This window comes from Chenopodium quinoa, unplaced genomic scaffold (assembly GCF_001683475.1).
Source record: "Chenopodium quinoa cultivar QQ74 unplaced genomic scaffold, ASM168347v1, whole genome shotgun sequence".
NCBI classification, from domain to species: Eukaryota; Viridiplantae; Streptophyta; class Magnoliopsida; order Caryophyllales; family Amaranthaceae; genus Chenopodium; species Chenopodium quinoa.
The window spans coordinates 763,130-775,218 of NW_018742630.1; positions in this window are offsets into that span (position 1 = coordinate 763,130).

A 12,089-nucleotide genomic window follows, 5' to 3' on the forward strand; every position below is an offset into this window, starting at 1 on the left:
TAACCATCTAATTGCAATTTGTTGTTGAATTCGTTAATGTAATTAGATTCCATCTTCCCTAAGCTAGCATTTTGTTAATTGCTTTAAGTAATGTTTTAGTTGTTCCTCTCTCTATCTCACAACCTTTCCCACTAGTTTAATTAGCTCAAATGAATACATTTAGTCCTTGTGGTTTGACTCCGGACTTGCCTCTACGCTTGCTTAGTAGTTAGTTAGGAATTTATAAATATTGTTTGATATTAGGAGGTTAGTCAACGACCTAACCCTCACCTACGTATCAACCACTAATAATAATTAATTAAGAAACAAGCAAATTGTAATGTCATAAAAATTCCATTTTTTGTGTAATAATATTGAGTTAGTTGGTCATAATCTCTCCTGATTCTGATGTAGTCAACCGTGTTGAGTTTGGTAAGCCTAGCACTGTGGCCGTTGAGAAGGAGATGAAGCTATTTCTCCATATCTAACTGATAACAGTAGGGATGGAAACGAATCAAACTCGAAGCGGATTACGCTAAATCCGACTCCAACCCTACAGGAAGTCGGAGGCTAAATCTGACTCCGACTCCGAGACTCCGACCTCCGACTCTCATCCGACCCGACTCCGAGTTGTTTTTCGCTATTTAATATACTTTTAGAAATTGGGCTATTTGGGCCTTTACAACCCACACCCAATGCCACCAGACCCACACCAAAATCCACGATCTATCATAGTCGAAGTCGGATAATCCGTCATAGTCGAACATTTGTCGAAGTCAGATTTATTTCTCCGATTTTTTGTAAGACCCGACTCCGACCCTCCTCCGACTCGGAGTCGGATGATATTAACGGAGTCGAACTCATATTACTTTTTTCTCTGACTCGGAGCGGATTTTTTTACCTCGAATTGAAGTGTAGTAGGGTCGAATCGGGACTGGATTGCCATCCCTAGATAACAGCAATGAAGGTTCATGCATTACAAAAGGGAATGAAGTTCTTGCGAGAGACAAATTTACCTAATTCTAATGAAGTGAAATTCGTAGGTTCTATTAAAGATTATCCCATGACTCTTGAACCCTGTTTAGGGTTAAAATTACCCTAGACAGGTGTCCCAATTAGAGAAGGCCACTTGACAAGATCAGACTGACTCAAGTGGCCCTCTAGCCATTTAACACGTGGCTCCTTCAGATACGCTCTAGGTCAAGTGACCTATATAGGGGCACATTCTCCAATGACCCTATAAATAGGGAGATATTTCCTACTTTGGGGACACATTCAATCATTTATTACACCTACATTCTCTCTCAACATAGAAACACCTGAGCTTGGAATCCAAGCAGATCCCCACCTAAATTTCCGCACTCTTTATTCTCTTTCAAGTTACTAACTTGATCTTCGGAGGCGGAGCTCCAACCACCCGGAGTCTTTGTAGTTTTGCAGGTACAACTCAGCCGGACCAATCTTTGTGATGTAACTCTCCCGAGGGACAAAAACCCCCAAAATATTTGGCGCCATCTGTGGGGAGAGTACCTCAGGGATGGTTCAAGAGTCTGTACCACCTCCTAAACGTCCGGTCCACGACCCGAAAGTTTTCACGGACCAAGAGGACGAAGATCCTCGGGTCAAAACTTTTATAGCCGAGGGTGGCTCCTTGATAACCAAGTGCATTCGGCCCAGAGATACTCTGGAGCGGGGTGCCAACCAGGCGGGTGCAAATCGACCCCCTGGGCAGCCAGAAGGGAAAACCCATACGGCCAGTGGATCAGCTCCCGTCACTCAAGACGAACTCATGAAGTTCATGACAAGTTTCAAGGGTGAAATTAAAGATCTGATCTTTAAGAGCCGGGCTGGCCCAAGTAGTGGTCAGTCGGCAAAACAGACTCCTCTGGAGAAAGGGGAAGTCAGTCAAAGATCGGCAGCCAACTCCTCATCCAAAGGAGAAGGCAGCCGGGACCATTGATTGGTCCAAAATTCTTCTGCCTAATAGGAATGCCAACAATCCCCGCCGGACTCAACAGACAGCTTCAACAACACTTCTGCAGGGAATGTACCTTCCTTGCATGAGAGCTAAACAAGCGGTAATACCGTCCATTCAGGTCCATAGATGATTAGGACTGCACCGTATGTACCTTCTCAAGACTACGGTCAGTATTCTCCCTATTTCATGCAGCCGGCCCTCTTTGGAGGTCAGGCGGCATACAACAACGTCCAGCCTCTGGACTGGCAGCTTCGTCTGCTCCGCCTAGGTGAACAACCTTCTGCGTTCACCCGGGAGATAACCGAGGCAGCACAGCCGGCCAAGGTTAAAAATGTGTTGGTAGGCATCTATGATGGTACTTCCAACCCGGAAGATCACCTCATGGCTTACACCAACCTCGTGTACTTACAAGGGTTGGATGATGCCACTTTGTGTCAATGCTTCCCGGCTACATTAAAGGGAATTGCCTAACAATGGTTTGGCAACCTGCCAACCGGGTCCATTGATAGTTTCAGGAAGCTTGCCTTCCTGTTTGCTTCCAACTTCTCGATGAACATCCCTGCGAAGAAAAACAAGTCTTGACTTGAGCACCATTAAGTAGGGGTATAGAGAAGGATTGCGCTCGTATGTCATGCGGGTTCAATCTGATTAGAATTCATATTCATGGACTGTTTGACGAGGTAGCTTTTACAGACTTTTTCAAGGGTCTGAGAGACGGGTCGACTTTTAAGTTCGACCTAGTCAGAAAAGGGGCTTTCACTTTACAGGCGGCCTTGAAGGAGGCGGAAAGCTATATTCAAGCAACCGACCTTTGCTCGCCTGGTAACCAATCGGACTCTAAGAACTCTGACAAACAGAAAGACAGCCGACCTACTCAGCCGACCAAGAAGAAAGAAGAGAGAAAGATAAGAAAAGAAGTATAGGCGGTTAGTGATTCTGACCAACTGTCTTAGAAGAAGAAGAAAGAATTTAAACCGTACATTCCTAAGTACGAGTTTAAAAAGGACTGCAATTCCATCCTCATGGAGATCAAGGACCGGCTGTCCCTATAGAAGTCGAATCCAATGAAAAGTTCCATTCAATCAAGGAACAAAAATAAATTCTAACAATACCATGAGGAAGTTGGCCATGACACCAAAGACTGCTTCAGCCTTTAACGGACCGTCTGGCTGACAAGGGGATATTAAAGTCCTATATCTCTAAGTCCAAAGAAACTAATAAGAAGAACTTGGGGCAGTCGTCTAAGACACCCCATCCGGCAAGTAGTTTGGACACTGATAAGGAACCAGTCTACACCATAGCAGGCGGGTCCTCATGCGGTGGCCCTACCATTTGGGGCACCAAGAGCCATTTTCGAAAGATGGAAAATGACGATGATGAACAAACGTCTGCTAGCTCCTCCTTCCCAAACGTTCTAATAACTGAGAAGGACCGGGGCAGCATTCGTCGTCCGCATGACAACCCGGTCGTCATTGAATGTAAGGTCGCCAACCAGCTGGTTGGGCGAATCCTTATTGACACCGGAAGCTCGTCGGACATCATCAGTCTCCGGTGCCTACAAAAGCTGAAATACAATGTCAGCATCATGCATCCGGTTACACACCCCCTGGTTGGCTTTGGGGGTGGAATGGTTTACCCAGTCGGAAGGGTTGATTTATCAATCCGGCTGGGTGAAAAAGGAAAAGGACGGCACCTGGTCGTCAAGTTCTTGGTCGTTGAGGAACTGACCGCCTACAACATTATTCTAGGAACGAAGCCAAGGCTGTAATCATCCCCTCCCTCATGCTCATCAAGTATGAGAGGGATGACGGCTCTGTTGGTTCCTTGAATGGCGATCGAAAGACGGCCCGGGAATGCTACCTCTCAGTCGTCAAAGATATTGTGACCCCAGGCGACCAAGGCCAAGAACCAATAGACCTTGACAATGTCAAGGATGCCGATGCCGCCGTAGCCCCACCAGAAGTCAAGAAGAAAAGAAAGGCCCCGCTGATAGTGGAGGTTAAGAAAGAGAAAAAATAGCAATCACTGACCGGGGAGTGGTCAGCTGAGCTCCGTCCCCAGCTGGCTGGAGACCATATTGATTTACCTCTGGATGACAGCCGTCCAGAGCGTACAATTAAGGTTGGGACGGCTGCTCATGATAAATTTGGTGCAGATCTGCACCTACTGGTGAAAGAATTCAAAGAAATTTTTGCCTTTGAAGTGGAGGAGATGCCAAGCGTTAGCCCGGATCTTGCTGTCCACAAACTCGTCGTGGATCCTAAAAAGAAGCCCATCCGGCAAAAGAAAAGAAATCACGGCGGGGAGAGAAGTCAGGCGGCAGCTGCTGAAGTATCTAAAGCTATTGGACGTTGGGTTCATTCGGCCATGTAATTTTCCCGACTGGGTGGCGAATGTTGTGCTTGTAAAGAAGCCGAATGGTACCTGGCGTATTTGTGTTGATTACACAGACCACAACAAGGCATGTCCTAAGGACAGTTACCCACTTCCAAAGATCGACAGTCTGGTCGATTCGACAGCCGGGCATGCCTTGATGAGTTTCATGGATGCCTACTCCGGCTTCCATCAGATACCCTTGTGGAAAAAAGATCAAGAGAAGACGGCTTTCGTCACTGATCAGGGGTTATTCTGTTACACTGTGATGTCGTTTGGCTTGAAAAATGCGCCGGCTACATTCCAACGGATGATTAATACGGTCTTCATTAATTAAATTGGGAGAATGTGGAGGCGTACATTGATGACATGATAGTCAAATCCATGCAGGAGGCGGATCACCTTGCTGATCTCCGACAAACCTTAACCACACTCAGGCGGCATAAGGTTATGTTAAATCCTAAGAAATGCGTCTTTGGTGTTGAGTCTGGGAAATTTCTCGGATTCCTAATTGATCAAATGGGGATATAGGCTAACCCCGAGAAGATACAGGCGGTAAGTGTCATGAAGTCACCCCGCAATGTCAAGGAAGCACAAAGACTAACCGGTTGCCTTGTGGCTTTGGGGAGGTTCCTCAGCCGGTCAGGTGACAAATGCCTTTACTTCTTCCAAGCAATCAGGAAAAAGACCAGATTTGAATGGGGGGATGATGCTGAGGCGGCCTTTCAAAATCTGAAAGAGCACTTGCACTCTTTTCCAAGGCTTTTTAGCCCTCTGCCCAAAGAGTCGTTATATATGTACCTAGCCGTCTCGGATAATGCTCTCAGTGTTGTTCTCCTTGCTGAGAGAGACGACATTCAGCTCCCGGTCTATTTCATTAGCCATGTTTAAAAAAATGCTGAGCTCCGGTATCCCATGGTTGAAAATTTTGGCCTTGCTCTATATATGGCCTTCAAGAAATTGAAGCCGTATTTTCTGGCCCATCCGGTGGTAATTTACACCGATCAGCCCCTCAAGCGGCCAATGTCCACCTTGGAATCATCTGGCAGAATGTTGAAATGGGCTATTGAAATGCAAAGTCTTGAAATCACTTTTGAACCTAGAAAGGCAGTGAAAAGTCAGGACTTTGCCGACTTCATTGTTGAAATGACACAACCGGTTCAATCGGATAACATTGATCATGTTTAGAAAGTGTATGTATACGAGAGCTCGACAAAGAGCGGTTGCGGTGCAGGAATTATATATGAGTTCCCTGAGGGGGACAGATTTGAATATGCACTGCGGTTTAAGTTTCAAGCCTCAAATAACGAGGCGGAATATGAAGCCCTACTAGCCGGAATTCGCATGTGTAAAGCAGCAGGGGCAACTAAAATTGACGCCTACTCTTATTCACAGTTGGTCGTTAGCCAGTATGAGGGAAAATATGAGGCAACTCATCCGGCTATGATCAAATACCTTCAGGCAGTCAAAGAAGAGGCCGGGGCACTTGCGAAATTCCGTTTGATTCAAGTGCCCATGTCAGATAACAACCAGGCGGATGCGTTGTCCAAATTGGCTTCATCCGCCTGCTGTGATACGCCTCGGTCAGTCTTTTAGGAAGTTCTTGAAAAGAGAAGTATATATGAAGAGCCCATTGGAATCCTGGACCGAAGATCTACCTGGATTGATGGCATCCGGGCATATTTAGCAGACGGCATACTTCCTGATTCACCACAGGAAGAAGCCGTCATGAAGAAGCGAGCAGCAAACTTCGAGTTGAGAAACGGAGAGCTCTTCAAGGCGGGTTTCCTTAAACCTCTATTGAAGTGTGTTACCCCATAAAAGGGGAAAGAAGTTCTTGAAGAATTGCATGCTGGATACTGTGCCTCTCATATAGGCGGCAAGTCCCTACCCGTCAGAGCCAGGCGGCATTACTTTTGGCCTACTCTTGAAGCAGACGCTAAAGAGTTGGTAATGAGATGTGACAAATGCCAGAGGTTTGGCAAGCTTATTCACCGCCGGCTACTGATCTGACGACAATCCACAGCCAGTCCCGTTTGCAAAATGGGGCATGGATATCTAAGGTCCTTATACGCCTGCTCTAGGCGGAAAGCGCTATATTTTGGTGGCTATGGATTATTTTACCAAATGGGTAGAAGCTGAGCCGGTCAAGAACATCAAGACAAAGGATGTAATCTCGTTCATTTGGAAAAATATCATCACCCGGTTACGGGTACCTATGTCTATGGTGTTTGATAATGTCCCTCAGTTTGAAACACCTCACCTTAAGACTTGGTTGGGAGATCAGGGTATCTCACATTGTTTTGCATCAGTCGGCCGACCCCATGCAAACGGCCAAGTTGAAGCCTTTGACAAGCTCATCTCAGACGGCATAAAAAAGAAAATTGAAAGAGCCGGTGGCTTATGGGCTGAAGAGCTAATTCATGTTCTATGGGCCATCCGGACGATTGCCAAAGGGGAAACCGGTGAAACCCCATTTCTTATGGTATACAGTGCTGAAGCCGTCTTGCCTATTGAACACTACGAGCCGACTCTCAGAGTCATGCTTTATGATGAAGAGGAAAATTGGGATGCCATGCGGCTAGCATTGGACTCCCTCCCGGAACGCAGGGGCAATGCTGCCTTGCGCCATGAGATATACCGTCTGAGAATGACCAGAGCCTACAACAAGAAAGTACGCAAGCGTCCTTTGAAAGTTGATGACTTTGTGTTACGAAAAATGGAGGCAACCGGTAGGGCCAATGAAGCTGGAAAGCTAACTCCTATTTGGGAAGGCCCCTACCGGATTTATGAAGAATTCAGGGATGGGACTTACCGTCTGGAAACTCCAGACGGCCGTCGTCTACCTAGAACTTGGAATGTAGATAACTTTAAAAAGTATTACTTCTCAGAAATGTAATTTTTTGTAAACAGCGAGACCACCAATGAGAAATCAGGCTTTGTTTGCAAAATTGTTTTGCTATCTTTATAATTTCTTATCTGCCTGGGCTATTCTCAGACGGAACTTTTGCCTAACTATCTAAGTTTGACACTTAGTGTAGATTAAATGATGTAATTACTTATCCGCCTGGGTAATCCTCAGACGGACTACTTGTTTAACCAACTAAGTTTGATACTTGGTGTAATTTAATGTTTTAATTACGATTCCGCCTGGGTAATACCCAGACGGCCTAATTGCTTAACCAACTAAAATTGACATTTAGTGCAAATATGATATCGCATGGCCAATGGCCAGCTTGAAAAAACTAAGTACAAAAACGCTTAGTGGCTATACAACCGGTCTCAAACAAGACCAACCGGTCTCAAAATGGCCGGATGGTTGCTTAATTTATAAAATCGCCTGTCCCAACATGGACAATGACGTCCGGCGACACCCCTCCGGGTGCAATCGTTGCAGAGAACAGATTCTTCGTCAGTTCTACGTACCAATGCAGACGAAAAAGATTGAACGACCAAATTGGTCAACTCATAGCCGTCTGATCAGAGTAATCTACGAGAACGATTAAGTTTCCGAACACCAGATGCCCTGAGGCATCAGTCGGTTGCTGGCAGAAGTTTCCACTTAGATTACTTATTCCAAAGTTACACTCTCTCTCCCAACTGGGGCAAAAGATTTTGTGTAATGGCTATGTAATAATCCTAGACGGAATATTACCGTCTGGGTAAGAGACTCGAAGCACCCGTCTAATGGCCGGCTGTGCACTTGGTTTGAGGCAATCACCATTGTGATTGATTGGCCTTAAAACACCTCATACTTCTCCAAGTATCAAGTGTTTTCAAGCCAATCAATCAATTTGAAATGAAACCAACCACACAGCAATACAGGGGCAAGAGCACCCGGATTGCAAATTGTCGCATGCTTTTTTAAGTTAGGCAAAATATTAAAGAACTGCAGTATATACGCAAAATTCAAATTGAAAAATTCAAACACAAATATATATAAATAACCGACTGAGTCGGAATACTTCATATTAAAAATGGCACAAAGGCCAAAATAATTGTTAGTCGGAATAAAACCCGGAGAAGAAGCAAAAGAAAATAATTGTTAACCATCTCTACGCTTGGTAAAAATGCAACATACTCGGTTTACAAGCCGGGAAAGAAGGAAACTTGGCATACTGCCGCTAAAATTGGGGAGGCGGACTCAAGGCTGAGGGGGAGGCTGCTGCTCCGGCTGGTCTTGGTCACTTGGGCCTTCATTTTGTTCTTCCTGTGCCGGCTCCTTGGTGTCCGAGACTTCATATCCCTGCTCGGCATCCCAATCTTGGAAGCGAGGGGGAGGAGCCTCACCCAGCTCTTGGGCATCACACACCTCAGTGGCGTAATCATACCTAAGTTAATAGACTTCAAAGTCTATATTTGGGTAGAGGAGTCTCCAAGTGATCTTCAGGCGGGTTGCATTGTCCCGCTCATTTTCCTCCATCAGCCATTTTTGCTCCTGAGCGATCTCGTCCGACTGCTTGTTCCGCAGATTGACGATCTCGACCCCTAACCGGGAGACATCTGCCCGGAGTTTGGTGTTTTCTTTATCAGCATCTTCTAATGCCTTGAGTTCAGATTGAGAATCCTTCAGTTTTTGCTCAAGGTCATTAGCCCGGCTAGTGGCTTCATCATTTGCAGCCGTCAAGCTCCGGATCAGCTCCTCCTGTTTCAACTCTACTGCTTTAATCTCTAAGTCACACATATAATTAGCATATTCAGCAGAGTTGAGGTTTTCAAGGGCCCTCCGTTTGGCGTCATTTACCTCTTCCTGTTTCCATCTGAAGAGGCCTCGGAGTCCGTCCACTCTCAGCATTACCTGAGAAAAGAATAGCCGGATTATGACATACTTAGTTAAAATAAAGAAAAGATATCAGGGTTAAGGAGGGGATTCTTTACCTCAGCCAGCTGGCCCATTATCCGATCGAAGTCCACTACCTGAAGATCAGGTATTGAATTCTTCTCTGACCAGATGAAGGTCCTCACCATCCGTTTTGCAAAACCAGCAAGATCTGGCTCGTCGGATGTAAGATCTGCACCAAATGTAGAAGTACTCTATGAGAAAGAAGCAGCATAGTTGGCATTCATCCGTTGCCGGTTGCTGACTGAACCGCCGGAGAGGTCTACCTTAGTCTTGACTCTCATGAAGTTAAGTGGCCAAGGTATTTCAATCTTTCCCTTACCTTAGGTTTCCGGATGGGGCCTATGCGCCTCCTCCTCCCCGGTTGTTGCCGCACCGGCTGCAACTTTAGGTGGCGGGCCACCCTTCGATGCCTTGGAGGCATCCGGCGCTTTCTACTGTGAACGCTCTAAGCCTTCGCTCAGAATCTTCATTGCAGCAGGGGATTTGCCACCGGTCGTGGAACGATCGGTTTTGGCGAAAGAGTTTGACCGGGGAGGGTCCTTTCTAGCGACCGGAGCCTTTTCTAGATCTTCTCCTTGCCGGTTATGATATCGGTTTCGACACTTCTTGCACCTTATTGTTGTCTTCCTCCTCAGACCCATATTTATTTTCCTCGGAATTTACACTTTCAATGTCATTATTTGGGGATTCTCCAGTGGTTGTCGGAACAATGGGCGATTGCGACTTCTTTCTTGATCTTCCCCTTCTTATGCCCACGTTTTCGCTTCATTATTCTTGATTACTGCAAACTTAATCGAATGAATTCAAAATCAAATAAATAATAATCTTGATTGAATTGTAAAATTGGAGGTGAAATCAAAAACCCTAAAATTAAAAGAGGAAGAAATTCGATTAACGAAGTTTGTGGGAAGATGGGGATTGTTCCTTGCTGCGATGTCGGGAAACCAGTTTGAATTTTTGATTTGTTCTTGTCGCTCTAATTTCAAATTTCGACTATGAAGAAGCAACTTCTATTTACTTTTTTTTTCCCCTTGTTTTTCTTCTTTATTTATTTATGTTCGAGTTAACGATTTCGAAGAGGGGATTGAATTTTTGTGTTTCCAGGCGCATGGTCTGTATTGATTTTTTAACTTTAGCAAGGAAAAATTTATATAATAACTAAATGAAGTCGTTTTGCATGCCCCCGGTTTACAATAATTTTATTGTACATCGAATATTTTGCGAAAAGTGATCCTTTTCATATAAAAGTGACCCTTTTTTTTTATAAACCTAAAACGTTGCCCTTATTCCTTACCCACTTGTATTTCTCCCCTCCTCTTCACCTTCTCTCTCCTATTCTCCTTCTCTCCCCTACTCTTCTCCTTCTCTCTCTACATTTCTGCTCCTTCTCCTCTCTCTCCTACTCCTTCTCTTGTCTTTCATATTCTCTTTCTTTCCTTTTCTTTCCCCTTTTTCGACAATCACCAACAACCCCACAATCACCGACATCAACAACCCCACAATCACCCGACATCAATTGTTTCGGGGTTTTTTGGAATCCCTCGGGACACTAGTTACGCTTTAGCTGGCAGCAAGACTCGGACACCTGTAAAACACAAATATTTCGGTGCTAGAATATTCGCCTCTGACGGTTAAGTTAGTAATCAGAAAACAGGAAAGCTAGAGACAAAAAGTAGAGAGAAGCTGGAACTATTTAGTGCTCTATTTAATATTATGTCACAATCCACCCCTCTCATCATAAATGATTGGGGTATTTATAGGGGTGGGAAACTGTGTTATTGCCCTAGAATGACGTGATTTAATAGGTAGCGCAATAAAGTAATGCCACTTGTCTAAGAGTTAGCGTCGTTTTGCGGATTTCTCGGGATTTGGGTCATCTGATGTAAGAATTCCATTTTCTATTATTTCGGGTGCTCTTTAAGAGCTTGACACGCGTCATCTTCCCATAGGGACACATGCAGCCCTCTAATTGGGCCACGTGTTAATACGGGATTGGACGACAAGAGGGAGTGACTCGTACGCTATGGGCCGCCTCCTCTAATCTTCTACTCTTCCTATTGTGTCCGAGTAAGATGGAATATGCCATATGGTAGAAAATTCGTACGGATCTGTTCGCCTATTTAACAGATGACTGCCTTGGACTAAATGGTATATCTCTTCCGCCTGTAATCCCTTTAATGGACGGGTGAGTCTGAGAATTAGACAGACGGAACCCAACGCATTATCTTTTTAAGGGAGACCTAGGACGCCCGGCCTTTTAGGGTGGCAGATTTTATACTGCTGACATGGCCGTCTATTTGGACGTGTCGTTATCTGTCCGTCTTTTTTTCCGTCCAAAATAACAAGGGATCCTTTTTAACCTTTTTGAATTCTAGGTTGACTTTTTCAAAAAGTAAATGTTTGAATTCTTAGGCGGGAAAAGCTGGATTTACCAGTTTGCCCCTACAAATTTTCCTATAAATAGAAGAGGTTTGACTTCATTTTGGCACTTTGGAACTTTAAGCATATTAGAGAGAAGTCAGTGCTTCTAGAGAGAGAAAGTGTCTTTTCCCTTGAATCTTCAAGAGCTCCACCATTCGATTGAGTTTTCCGGTCAAATTTGAGGTTTTTGACCACCTTCCAGAGTTTTCTACACGTACAGAGGTAGGCCGACTGTTCTTCATTTTTCTTTTTACTTCCCCTATTTTTTAAACTGGCTCTACACTCGGCTTCGTCGTTTCTCCTCATGAGGTTGGTCGTTCGCCTGTGACTGAGGAGTCTATAGTGGACGGAGATAAGTTGTCTCTTTCATGGAGTGGGTCCATTTCTAGTGAGTACCAAATCTCATCCACCTATTCTTCTCTGTCCCTGCATCGAAAATGGCCCGTACGATGCAAATGTGCAATAGAGATGCAGCAAGAAACCCAAACGACAATT